Source organism: Sinocyclocheilus rhinocerous, unplaced genomic scaffold (genome assembly GCF_001515625.1).
Source record: "Sinocyclocheilus rhinocerous isolate Xijiao unplaced genomic scaffold, SAMN03320098_v1.1 scaffold993, whole genome shotgun sequence".
Lineage (NCBI taxonomy): Eukaryota > Metazoa > Chordata > Actinopteri > Cypriniformes > Cyprinidae > Sinocyclocheilus > Sinocyclocheilus rhinocerous.
This window is the reverse complement of record NW_015639771.1, coordinates 64618-77477: the sequence shown is the minus strand read 5'-3', so window position 1 is coordinate 77477 and position 12860 is coordinate 64618.

Here is a 12860-nt window from a genome sequence, read left to right as displayed (position 1 = left end):
AGCAGACACTGTAACCTCAGCTGGTGTTGGGAAAGAGGGACTGTCAGGGACAAGCAGCGGCAGACGGCCTGTCTGGAGCCTTTGGCAATTGCCCTCATTGATTGAGACAGATGCAAGGGTGTGCTGAGGGACATTTTACAAATTGAAGCTGATACCTGGCTCATAGAAGCACAGAGAGTGTGCCAGATTCACACCACTGATATCAGGTGGGGGTGCCGTGGATGCTACGGATGGACTGAGCTGCGCTGCTTCTGACAGATTGTCTTTTTACAGGGTTTGTTTGGATGGATGGCTAGTTTGCTGCTTAGGAAACTGGACTTTCTTGCTTATGTTTTTCTGTAAAAAAAGAAAAACGTAAGTGCACAGATAGGGCTTCCGGAGAGAGGCATTCTGGGAAAGGTCCTTGTACGAGTGACTTACTCTTCTCCACTCTGCATCAGCGCTGAGCACTTACATCTATATAAATATCATGCGACCTTGCACAGCCGTCCGTATCTCAGTATTACTGTAACTGAGCGCTCGGTCCCGGCCCAGCAAACTGGCTGCAAACTCCATCAGGAATTCGGCTGCCCCGCTTCAGTAGCTGCACTCGATCCCCGGGAGTGACCCTGGCATCACCCTCCATTTTTTTTACCCCCACTCAGACACATACAGAGACATAAAATCACTGACAGGCTCTGAAAGCAGAAGCCGTCACCCTCAAAGGGCCTGTATGTATCTTTTATGGGTCCTGGGCTTTAACGGAGACATTTGTCTTTTGAGCGTGCCTTTACTTTGCTGTGAATACTGTATGTTAAAATGTGTCGGAGGATCAAACTCTTAAAAGTTTTACTTTACTATGGCAAATCAATCATTTGTAAATTCTTGGCTTTGGCTTTGAAACGTTAGCAGCTTTCAGTGCCCACGCAGCTGTCAAATTATTGACTGTACTTTTGTGGCCAGATGGTTGCATTACTGAAGAAAATAATTAGAGACTGTACTGGGGATTGCAACAAAAGAGGTTAAAAAACAATTAATTGTGTACACTTTGTATAGTGACATGTCCAGAAATATCACTTATGATTACTATTTGTCAGGATTTAAAGTTACTTACTTTTTATATCTGATGACATTTAAAATTTGGAGGCACTTTTGAACCAGTTCTTCTTGTAGTTATTTAAATCTAATAATAATTTAAATAATATAATAAATAAACATTTTATACACGCATCCATCCTTCCAATTTAATAAGATTTTACCAGAAAATATTTTAGAATTTTAAAACTATTATTTTAAATCTTATGAAGGCTTATTCTTATTAAATCTCATTCTCACCAAAACAATAATATTGTGAAATATTGCTATTTGAAATAACGGTTTTTCTATTTTAAATTATTTTTTAAAGGGATAGTTAACCCAAAAATGAAAATTCCAAACCAGACAGTTGCTGCTAGCCATTGACAATAGTATTTTTTTTTCTATACTATGGAAGTCAATGGTTATCATCAACTGTTCGGTTACCAACATTCTTCAAAATATCTTCTTTTGTGAAGATATTTCAACAGAAGAAAGAAACTCATACAGGTTTGGAACAACTTGAGGGTGAGTAATTTTTATTTTTGGGTGAACAATCCTTTTAAGTGCTATTTATTTCTGCGATCACAAAGCTAGCACATTTCTTATTATTATCAACATTGAAAACAGTTGTGCTGCTTAATATTTTTGTGGAAACATACTTTTTTGTACATGATATTATGATGTGGTATATGATATAATGCTTTTGTTTGAAACAGAATTTTTTGTAACATTATAAAAGTCTTTACTGTCACTTTTGATAAAATTAATGCATCCTTTCTAGATTAAATGATTAATTTCTTTCAGAAAAAAAGTTGTCGACAACTGAAGTATTCTGTATTCTTACGTTTTAACATTGCGGTGTTAAATGGCTGCACTTTACTTTTCAGTGTAAATGTGTTTTATGTAAAGGCAAACATCTGAGAAATTCATCATTCTGTTTCCCAGTACAAACCGTTCTGTACCTGGACATAAGCCAGCGTCTTTGAAAGCTGCATAGGAAAATTGAAGACAAGTTGCGGTTTATTTGAGCAACAGTAAAAATTCCTTGTAAAATTCCCATCACCCTTTGCTTTTTGTGTCCCAGTCATACCACCCCCACTTTGATGGCGACTGTATGATATAACAACAGCACTCAGCTGATTGGAACTCATCTAGCTGCTCCATTTTGCAGAAGATTAGCTGCTGATACCTTGGCTGTTATAAGGCATAGTCAGACTAGTTTCTAGGATTATTGAATGGTACTCGGTAGAGTTCCTGTGGTCTAATGACAATACTTTTAATTAAGGTTTAAAACCGCATTACCTGTGTGTTGCCTGCTCTCATAATGGTATTATTATATTTATGTCTGTAAATAGAGGCTTCCCTTTGCCTTTTCAAAAGTGAGTCTAAAGTTTGTTTTTAGCTGCATGCCCTTTCCGTCTCTCAGCAGAAAAGGGCATCGTGCATCAGAGAGCAGAATTGGGCCATGCCATAACAATGCTTTAATTTACAAGATTTGTGTACTTGCCATGCCTAGAGAGACAACCTATGAATCTTCACCTCGCCATTTAGTATAGACACGGCTGGTGGCAGGAGGTTCGCATTCTCATTCAGCTCAGAAGTGAACGAAGATCCCTCTAGCGCCAATCGATACGGTACAGGAATCTGATAAACACGCGCGTCTCGCTGAAAACCCCGGTCTGGCAAGTTACATTAAATAATGAGAGGACTCATTATTTCCAGAGGGAAATTAGGGGGCTCTTTGATGGATGGCATATTTCAATATCTGAGTGAATTATTGTGCAGCTGCTTTTTTGTACATGATATTATGATGTGGTATATGATATAATGCTTTTGTTTGAAACAGAATTTTTTGTAACATTATAAAAGTCTTTACTGTCACTTTTGATAAAATTAATGCATCCTTTCTAGATTAAATGATTAATTTCTTTCAGAAAAAAAGTTGTCGACAACTGAAGTATTCTGTATTCTTACGTTTTAACATTGCGGTGTTAAATGGCTGCACTTTACTTTTCAGTGTAAATGTGTTTTATGTAAAGGCAAACATCTGAGAAATTCATCATTCTGTTTCCCAGTACAAACCGTTCTGTACCTGGACATAAGCCAGCGTCTTTGAAAGCTGCATAGGAAAATTGAAGACAAGTTGCGGTTTATTTGAGCAACAGTAAAAATTCCTTGTAAAATTCCCATCACCCTTTGCTTTTTGTGTCCCAGTCATACCACCCCCACTTTGATGGCGACTGTATGATATAACAACAGCACTCAGCTGATTGGAACTCATCTAGCTGCTCCATTTTGCAGAAGATTAGCTGCTGATACCTTGGCTGTTATAAGGCATAGTCAGACTAGTTTCTAGGATTATTGAATGGTACTCGGTAGAGTTCCTGTGGTCTAATGACAATACTTTTAATTAAGGTTTAAAACCGCATTACCTGTGTGTTGCCTGCTCTCATAATGGTATTATTATATTTATGTCTGTAAATAGAGGCTTCCCTTTGCCTTTTCAAAAGTGAGTCTAAAGTTTGTTTTTAGCTGCATGCCCTTTCCGTCTCTCAGCAGAAAAGGGCATCGTGCATCAGAGAGCAGAATTGGGCCATGCCATAACAATGCTTTAATTTACAAGATTTGTGTACTTGCCATGCCTAGAGAGACAACCTATGAATCTTCACCTCGCCATTTAGTATAGACACGGCTGGTGGCAGGAGGTTCGCATTCTCATTCAGCTCAGAAGTGAACGAAGATCCCTCTAGCGCCAATCGATACGGTACAGGAATCTGATAAACACGCGCGTCTCGCTGAAAACCCCGGTCTGGCAAGTTACATTAAATAATGAGAGGACTCATTATTTCCAGAGGGAAATTAGGGGGCTCTTTGATGGATGGCATATTTCAATATCTGAGTGAATTATTGTGCAGCTGGAACATAAAGCAGTCATTTGACTCCTTAGAGTGGTTGGAGGCACAGAATCAATCACCTGTTCTTTCACACAAAATTAAGAACCTCAGGTGCTCTTGCATTCTTTTAGAGGTGTCGGAGCAAATGAGAGTCGTAATGGCATTTACCTGGCTGAAATTCGCTATTGATAACAGAGTAAATGAGGTATTTGTCTGCTAAAATGTTTCTGACGTGATTGCGGAGAAAAGATGTGACACGTGCGAGTGGAATGTCATTGGAATGGCCTTTGCGAATGTTGAAATGTTGAAAGTTTAAATGCTGAACTTTGTGACTTTTTACATCTCCCGTTATATAAGACGGCTCTATCAAAAATGTATGAATAATATATTACAACATATGGGTTCTCCTTGCCACTCTAATTACGTGGGATTTAATATAGTTCCATGCATTACCAAGAAGTAAGAATAGCCCTTTCATTGATCCCACTGATGAATGAAAAATATGGAGAAAAACATGCAAAGGAGGACATACCAGCAAGAGAGTGTCTTACACATGAGAGAGTGTCTCACAGATTTGAAAAGCTTAGTCTGTTTGCATAATTTATATTATTTACGGTATGGCAAGAAATCAAAGGAATCTAATGAACTTTTTTTTAACTAATACTTTTTAGTACTTTTTTCAGTCTTTTGAATGGTGCATATATGTATTATTAATGGGAGCACATTTTGTTTCACGTTGCTGGGCTTTGTGTTTTATTAGTTTAATTTTGCATTTCATAGAAGGTGCCTGAAACCATGATACTTGCCCTCTATTTTATGCTGTCTTGCTGTCAATCCACCATGACAAATGTAATCCATTTGTTGTCACCGCAAACCTGTTTCTTCTTTTTCTTCTTTCCAATATACACTCTACGCTATACTCTTAGTCCAGTAGAAATTCAGGCTTGATTATTAATCATATGCGACCACCTCCACATCGGTAATGATAAAGAAATAGCACTTTTGCCTTTGCCTTTCTGAAATGAGCCCTCAAAGACAGCAGGCTATGTAGCCGTTGTTCGATCACCTGTTGAAGGTACCTCTAAGCATCATTACATATCAATTCCGCTAAGAGTGGCATACAATTTATAAGGGGGAGACTCCAGGGAAATTAACTCAGAGATGACAGTTCACAAGACCAAGTTCTGAAAGCAAAAGTCAATTTTGCAGCCTGCTAGTATAATTATATGCCACCATCTTTGATGGAGGAAGATATTTGCACTTCATTTCCTGAGAACGAATGTCCAGGGTGGAATATTCATATGTCCTAGATATATCAGATTTAGGAAATAATAATAAAATACTAATAACACCAAATAAGAAAGCAAGAAAAATTACTTTTCAATCTTCTGGCCGTAATTACAAATGCAACTTTGTGAAAGACCATGCTTTGCACAACCCATGTTTTGCTTTTTAAGACTCTGAATACATTTCATTTGGCTTTTATGTGATTATGATATGCTTGAGGCTGGGATTTGCCATGCAATTTTAATATGCTGTACTTGTCGGATAGCTAGATGTTGGTTGTAGTAAGCATTCAGATAAATGTATAAGAGGGAGCCCACGTCTTAAAATAAGCCGTGTCCCTCAAGTATTGAATCTTTGCAGTGAATAGACTTTAATCTCTCATGGCTGAGTGCTTGATTGTGTGGTGTAATTCAATGCTGCTGGCACACATTTGGTTCTGTGAATCATATCTCGAAGCAATCGCGTAAGAACTGCAAATACGTTCACAATATATAATCAACGCCCCAAGCTACTCAAATGCTGTTGTGAGATGCAAAGAAATTAGGTAGAAGAAAAGGTGTGACCCAATGTGTCACTCAAACGTACAAACTTTGACTTTTATTGCTATTATAGATTGTTTCATTTCCTGTGCGACCTCCAGGGGTACGTCTCTCTTTTTTTCCTTTTATGGTTTATCCTCCCCGCCACTTATTCACGTGGGGAACGTTGCTCCAGTTTTACCCGCAGATCTCGCCAGAACGTGTTGCTTATTTTCCTACCGCTGGGTTTGAGAACTATGATAAATGTTTGGATTTGATCACAAGCTTTCATCAAATATTCAGTTTTATTCAGACCTTTGGAAACAAACACAACCACTGAAAAAAAAAAAAAAACGATTCTGTGTCTGAGCTTTTTATATTGAGAGCATACGTCTGTGTGGGTCCAGTGAAGTTCTGTTTTTTCACCCTCTTGATTTAAACAGGCTCATCGCTGTCAGCTGTAGATGGCTCATCCTATCTGTTCTGTTCAGATACTTGCCTGTTCTACACGACAATCATTTCTCGCAAAATCAAACACAGCTGCACAAAGCCGAGATAAGACGAGTGGCCAAAAAGTGTCACACAGGCAAATGTTCCACATGAAACAAAGCCTTAACTGCCCTTTATCCTGTGCTGATGTGCAAGCCAAAGATTATTCTGAATGCAGTGTCTGGCAGCAGTTTACTTGGATTAGGAATTGTAATTTTTGAGCAGTATTGTATCCATTTGTAATCTTGACAATTTGTGTTAGATCAAACCATGTTAAAATTTGAAGGGATAGTTCACCCACAAATTATTTCTGAAATTTTGTCATCATTTACTCAAAGCTTGTGTCTTTCCAAACATACATGACTTATTTTCTTCTGTGGAACATATAGATATTTTGAAAAACATATTTTTTCCCATACATTGAAAGTCAGGGTTGTTGTTTTGGACCCCACTGATTTTCATTATCCACAGAATAAAATAAGTCATACAGATATGGAACAACATGAGGGCTTTATTTTGGAGTAAATTACTCCTTTAAATTAATATTGTTCTGATTATTTTAACATGCACACTACCGTTCAAGAGTTTGGGGTTAGTACGATTGATTGATTGATTTGTTTGTTTGGTTATGGAAAGACATTAATACTTTTATTCAGCAAAGATGCATTAAAGTGACCAAAAGTGAGAGTAAAGCCATTTATTATGTTACAAAATATTTCGATTTCAATTAAATGCTGTTCTTTTGAAGATTCTATTCATGAAGGAATCGTGGGGGGAAAAAAATGTATCCACAAAAATATTAAGCAGCACAACTGTTTACATCATTGATGATCATAAGAAATGTTTCTTCAGCATATTAGAATGATTTCTGAAGGATCATGTGACACTGAAGACTAGAGTAATGACTGCTGAAAATCCAGCTTTGCATCACAGAAATAAATACCTTTCGAACGGGGGTGTACTTTTTGTGGACTTTTCGTGTTTTTAGACTGTGCAGCCATTATTCAGGGCACAGGGGTGACAGTTAAGCACTGCATATGTTGATTGCAGCGCATTAGTTTATTTCCTAGTCTTCTATAACCCTAGGGAGAGACAACAAACCGAACCTCCCACCCAAACAAACCCCAGAGGGGCCGGTCAGCTACCACACACAACACCACCAATTTACTGCTTAACGTCTCCTGACACAGGCGAGGAGTTCCTGAGGAAAGCAAACATTACACAAACGAGGTGTTTTGGAGCAATCCACTGCAAATGTATTTGCAGACTAACCACCGTGGAATTCATAATGGCACAACTGTCGCTGTCAAGCCCAAGATACATGATAAACAAACATCTAGCTAGCAAACATCGACTATGATGCAAGCACATAATGTGTGCACCCTTACTTATTAAAAACATGTATATATTTTAAATATATATTTTAGTTCAGATAAACTTTTGCCTACCTAACATCTATTTTTCATGATGAATAAAAGCTACATCTGTCCAACTCATCATCTTTGTCCTAACTGGAGCTCAAAATGAAAAAAAAAAAAAAGCTGAGGATTTATAGTCTACAAGAAAATATCATTTATTTTGTGTAATGAATCCATCTGAATTTTACTGTGAAATTGCACTCTGAGTTTGCCGAGATGAGGGACTGGCACTACTGTAAAACACAAACATTTTTTTTTTTAAAGCAATGTGACAGGCTGCATATGCATTTTTAAAATCACACAGCTGAGCTCAGATGTGGCTGTTCTTCTGTTCCTGTAGGCTCTGTAAGCGGTAATCCGATTGGGAAGATTACACAAACATATTTCTCAACCTTTCATTTAAAGTGAACACACACAGCTGAGCACCGCATCCCTGTCTAGAAAATACTGTGATATTTCTTTCGCTCGTAACATCTAATATTTTCTGTGAAAAATTCATGGAAGGTTAGCTTAGTATTACAGTTGTTCTTTTTGTTGCCCAGAACCACATGCACAAACATGAGCTGAGTCTACCCTGTTTTGTACTGAATCCTGTTTTAAGTTGGCACATGTGGCCCCAAGATGTATTTGGACACATTTTGTATGCCTAATCCACGCTTAAATTGATTCAGTTACTAAGCTTGTCCATTTTATTACCATAACTACTAAAAATTATGCACCCTCTAAATGTAACTCTTAATGCAACTAATAGTATTGTTTGTGGTATTTTTCCCTGCTGTCCACAACAAGAACAGAGACTCTAAAAAGTTACTAAGCCTGTAAGGGAAAAGTGTCCAATGTTTATTGTTGCTGATGTTCATTTAATGAGTTTTTTTCTTTGCTTTTGTACAAATAAACAATTTTTCCTACTTTTTTGGGTTAGTCACAGCACCTGATAAATAAATAAATAAATACATAAATAAAGTTTTTTTTTTTTTATCTCTGCAAACAAATGCTTCACATGCATACTTTTTATTTATTTATTTTTAATTGTATTATTATTTTTTAAATTTATTTTATTATATTTATTTTGTTAGTGGATTAATCAAACCTGAAATTATTCAAATAATTGTATAATTAATTAGACTAACTAAAACTGAGATACTGAAATTTTTTTTATTTTATTTATATACACACACTATACTAATAATACTTTTAATAACTATATATATATATATAGATAGATAGATAGATAGATAGATAAGTATTTATTTATAAAATGTTAAGTGTTACACAGACATGGTTCATTCATTTCACTAATTCTTTTGTGTATTTTTTTTTCTTCAGTTTCTGCACTTTAAGCACCACTGATTACAGACTGTTGTAACTGATTGTTACCATTTGCTTCAAGACTGGCCGCAGTGCAACAGTTGTGGACTTGTCTGTGATCAACTAATCATGAGCTTTGATTGCACAGCAGAGACTATTATTTGCACTCTCTCTTTCTCTCTCTCTCCATATCAAGTTCTGTTTTTCCTCTAGCCTTCCTTTCTCCCTCACTTTACATTTAAGTCACACTTCCTCCCAGTTTAATTCTTCCCAAGCAGTTTGGGTGCTGAGTTTCAATCAATTCCCATTATTTAGATTAATCCCCCAGCTTTCTTAATTCAGTATAGTTGTGGTTTAAAATTGTGGGTTTAAAGCTATCCTTGAATCCACTTGAAGTGGTGTATATTTCAGCTTCAGTGTACTCAACAGCTCATGTTATTGGTGACTCTCCTAAGGAAATGGGTTGTTGAGTCACAACAAATTGAGTCACTCACACTGAGAGCAAGTGAAAAAAAAAACACTATACAGAAAATCTTCAAGGTGTAGTGTGTAACAGAATTACAATCTGTTTATGTCAGCAGCTCAAAATAACATTGGTTCAGCTAATTGGAAACTTCAGTTTAAAAAAAAAATCAGTTTATTTTCACTTCTGTTTGGTCCCCTAGTGGTAGAAAATTACACACTGCACCAATTATGTCATCAAATCTTGATAGATACCATGACTACACATTATGGGTGCAAAAAGCCTCTTTCTATTTTGACGAATATTTAAAGCATCTGTGTATTCTGATTGCACTCTTCTGGGGAATCCTGTGATAGCCGAGCTGCTGACCTCAGGATGAATGGAAATGTTAATGAATAGATTTCTTCAGGTGTTACAGATATCCTTGTAAAGTCCAGGTTGAACTTGGACTTGATCTAGTTCAGTTCTGTCCACAAAATATTAAAGGAGTCTAGCTGCATCTTATTTCGAAGGCTATGCTCTCCAGAGGTCACATTTGTTGACTCCACACGTTATTGAGGATGTTTCATTTCAGAAAAGTAACTAGAAAATTGACTGTTATCCCTTGTGAGGTTTTAAATATTGCAATTTAGAAAGTAATGGTTACTTTCTGAAATGAGGCAGCCTTAGTGACGTACAGTATGCAGTCGACAAATGTGACCTTAGGAGGGTGCAGTCTTTGAAATGAGACAGATTGTTTGTTAAATATTGTCTTATCAGTTCTACCGATTTTATCTTGATTGAAAAAATTTAATATAATGGACACCTTGATTCTAAAAAGTGTTGCTTTGTCAGTTGAGCTCAGTTGAGGTACCATATACAGAGATCATTTTTTATGCTTAATAATTGCAGTATTACACGAGTGTATTTGACATTTCATAAATTCATTAACAAAACATCAGTTATTTTCATGGTTTATCATAGTTTCGAATAAGAGATGTAAAAGTGCAATTTTATCTGTCACAAGTTGGCATTGTTTACAAAATCCTAACAAGATGCAATCTCAAAACATGGAAACATGGCAACTCTTCACTTTAGTGGGGTAATTTTTCTCATAAATAGAGTGTCTGCCCTCCAAGGAGTAACTGTAATAACATGGATAGGGGCCAGTGGGCAGGGGAATGGGATCTTGGGGTCAGGGGTGGGTTGGTTTCTGGGATTGTCAGCTTGGAGCTTCACATTTTCTTCATTTAATGCTGATTTGATTCAAATTACTTCTTAGACATGTCCTTATGGGTTTCTCATTAACTATTAGCATTTACAGAATTGGGCGTGGGCTGTCATTACGGATCAGTAAAGCCTAGTCATAAAAGAGCAATCTGCCTTTGCTATATCAGGTCATAGAAAAAAGTGAAAAAAGAAGGACATTGTTAGTTTACAGATACCATAGCATTTATTTTGGTCCTGGTGATGTAGAAATGATAATATGACATTATTAGAATCATTTTGTGCATCTTTTATTATTTTGCCAACAATAGATTATAATTTTTTTAATTTAGTTTAGAATATTATTTAGATATATTATTCAGTTTTATATTAGTTATTAGTATTACATATTTGTATATTTATTTATTTATGACTAATATTTTCTAAAATTCTATATATTAATTGTAATATTTTTTTATTAACTTAAGTAATAAAAGCTGTATAAATTGATTAAAATCATGTTACTCTCTGCCTTGTTTATAGTGCGTCTCTCTCAGTTGCTTTCTTTTCAGGAAAATATACACACAATAGTTTTCTCCTTAATTCCTGTATGTGTTTGCTTGTTTAGATGTTTCAGGAGGTAAAAAAAAAAAGTTTGTTTCAGAACTTTGTGCAATGATAACCAGAGAAGACACCATAGTCACACTGTTCTACTATAGGAAACATAATCGAACATCTTTCAATAGATTTTTTGCAACTGCCCTGGAGAAGATAAATAAGATAATTATATGTGAGCTCTGGGCAAATGGATGAACACATCCTACTGCTGCTAGGCTGCCTGCAGTTCTATTGTAGTCATAATACACTACATCAGCTTTCATTGCTTGATTATTGTGTTCAGGCAAGAATTTGTAACATAAATTGTTGGAAAGATTTTGTGTCTAATATTTGCCTCGCAAGTCAGTTAGAGGGAAATGTAATTATTGATAATTGCACAAGGAATTTGTTTTCTCCACTGCTGCCTATAAAAGATTAAATATGAGAATCTGCACACGAGTTCATGCATGAGCCTTATAGTCATGCATGTTTGAGTTCATGCAGCAGGTCATACAGGCAAAAGAGACCCATCATCAATATCCCCAGCAATAACATGGCAGATAAGCATCAGATCAATCAAAAATATGTAATTTTCTTGCAGATCTATCAAAGAGGGTTGTCTAATGAAGAGAGCAAGTGCTGCGCGGTGCACATTAGGAAAAAATCAGTCCAGCTATTCATCCAGGTGATGCTCTGCCTGGAGGCAAGTATGCACCCCTGTTGCATAATTTAGTTGGTGCTCTTAGACATCATTATTTGTAACTCAGATTCTGAAAGATCGAGAATGTCCAACAAATTCTCCTTTGATTTGGTCATTATGTCACATGTGGCATGTCATTTCCATAGCAAACCTAAAAGTTGTAAAACAGCAGTACTTTTTCACATTTTATGATACAATAACATTTTAATTTGTAGCCACATTTCAAATGAGATTATGGAACTCACAGTTGACTTGTTATTACTCGGGATTATGCAGCAAATACCAGTCCATTCTGTTTATATTGGCTCTTAAACAAAAGCTTAATCCTTTGAATAATTGGAAACTCAATTTTACACAACCAAATCATGGTGTTATTTGAAACGCCCACATTGCTAAACAATAAATTATTTTATTTGGGCTCATTAATATCTCACTGTTGCTAATTTATTGTTTTGTAAATGCTGAAAGCTCTTTAAGACTCTTAAAATCCCTGTGGTGTTTTGATGCCTTGCTTTTTGAGCTTTACTGTGCACATGGATCCGCATGTCTCACGTCTTGTCAGCCCCGTAACATTTTCATGTTCTCCAATATTTACCGGATACATAATCGGCTCCCATTCAGCACTACCATATGGACAGATCTCCCCTTAGTTTTGTTTTTCAGCTTTGTGTTTTTGGTAACCTTTTACAATAAGGTTAATTCCGTTAACATTAGTTAATGCATTAAGTATCATAAACTAAAAATAAACACTAATCTAGGTTACTATGTCTGTGTGTATATATTAATGACTCCGTATATAAAGTATACTGTTGTTCGTTGTTATTTCCCAGTCATTCATAGTAAATTTGTGTTAATTCATATAACATTTCATTGTTTTTTACAATTATATGTATTATGCATATATAGTTTATAATACATATATATATATATATATATATATATATA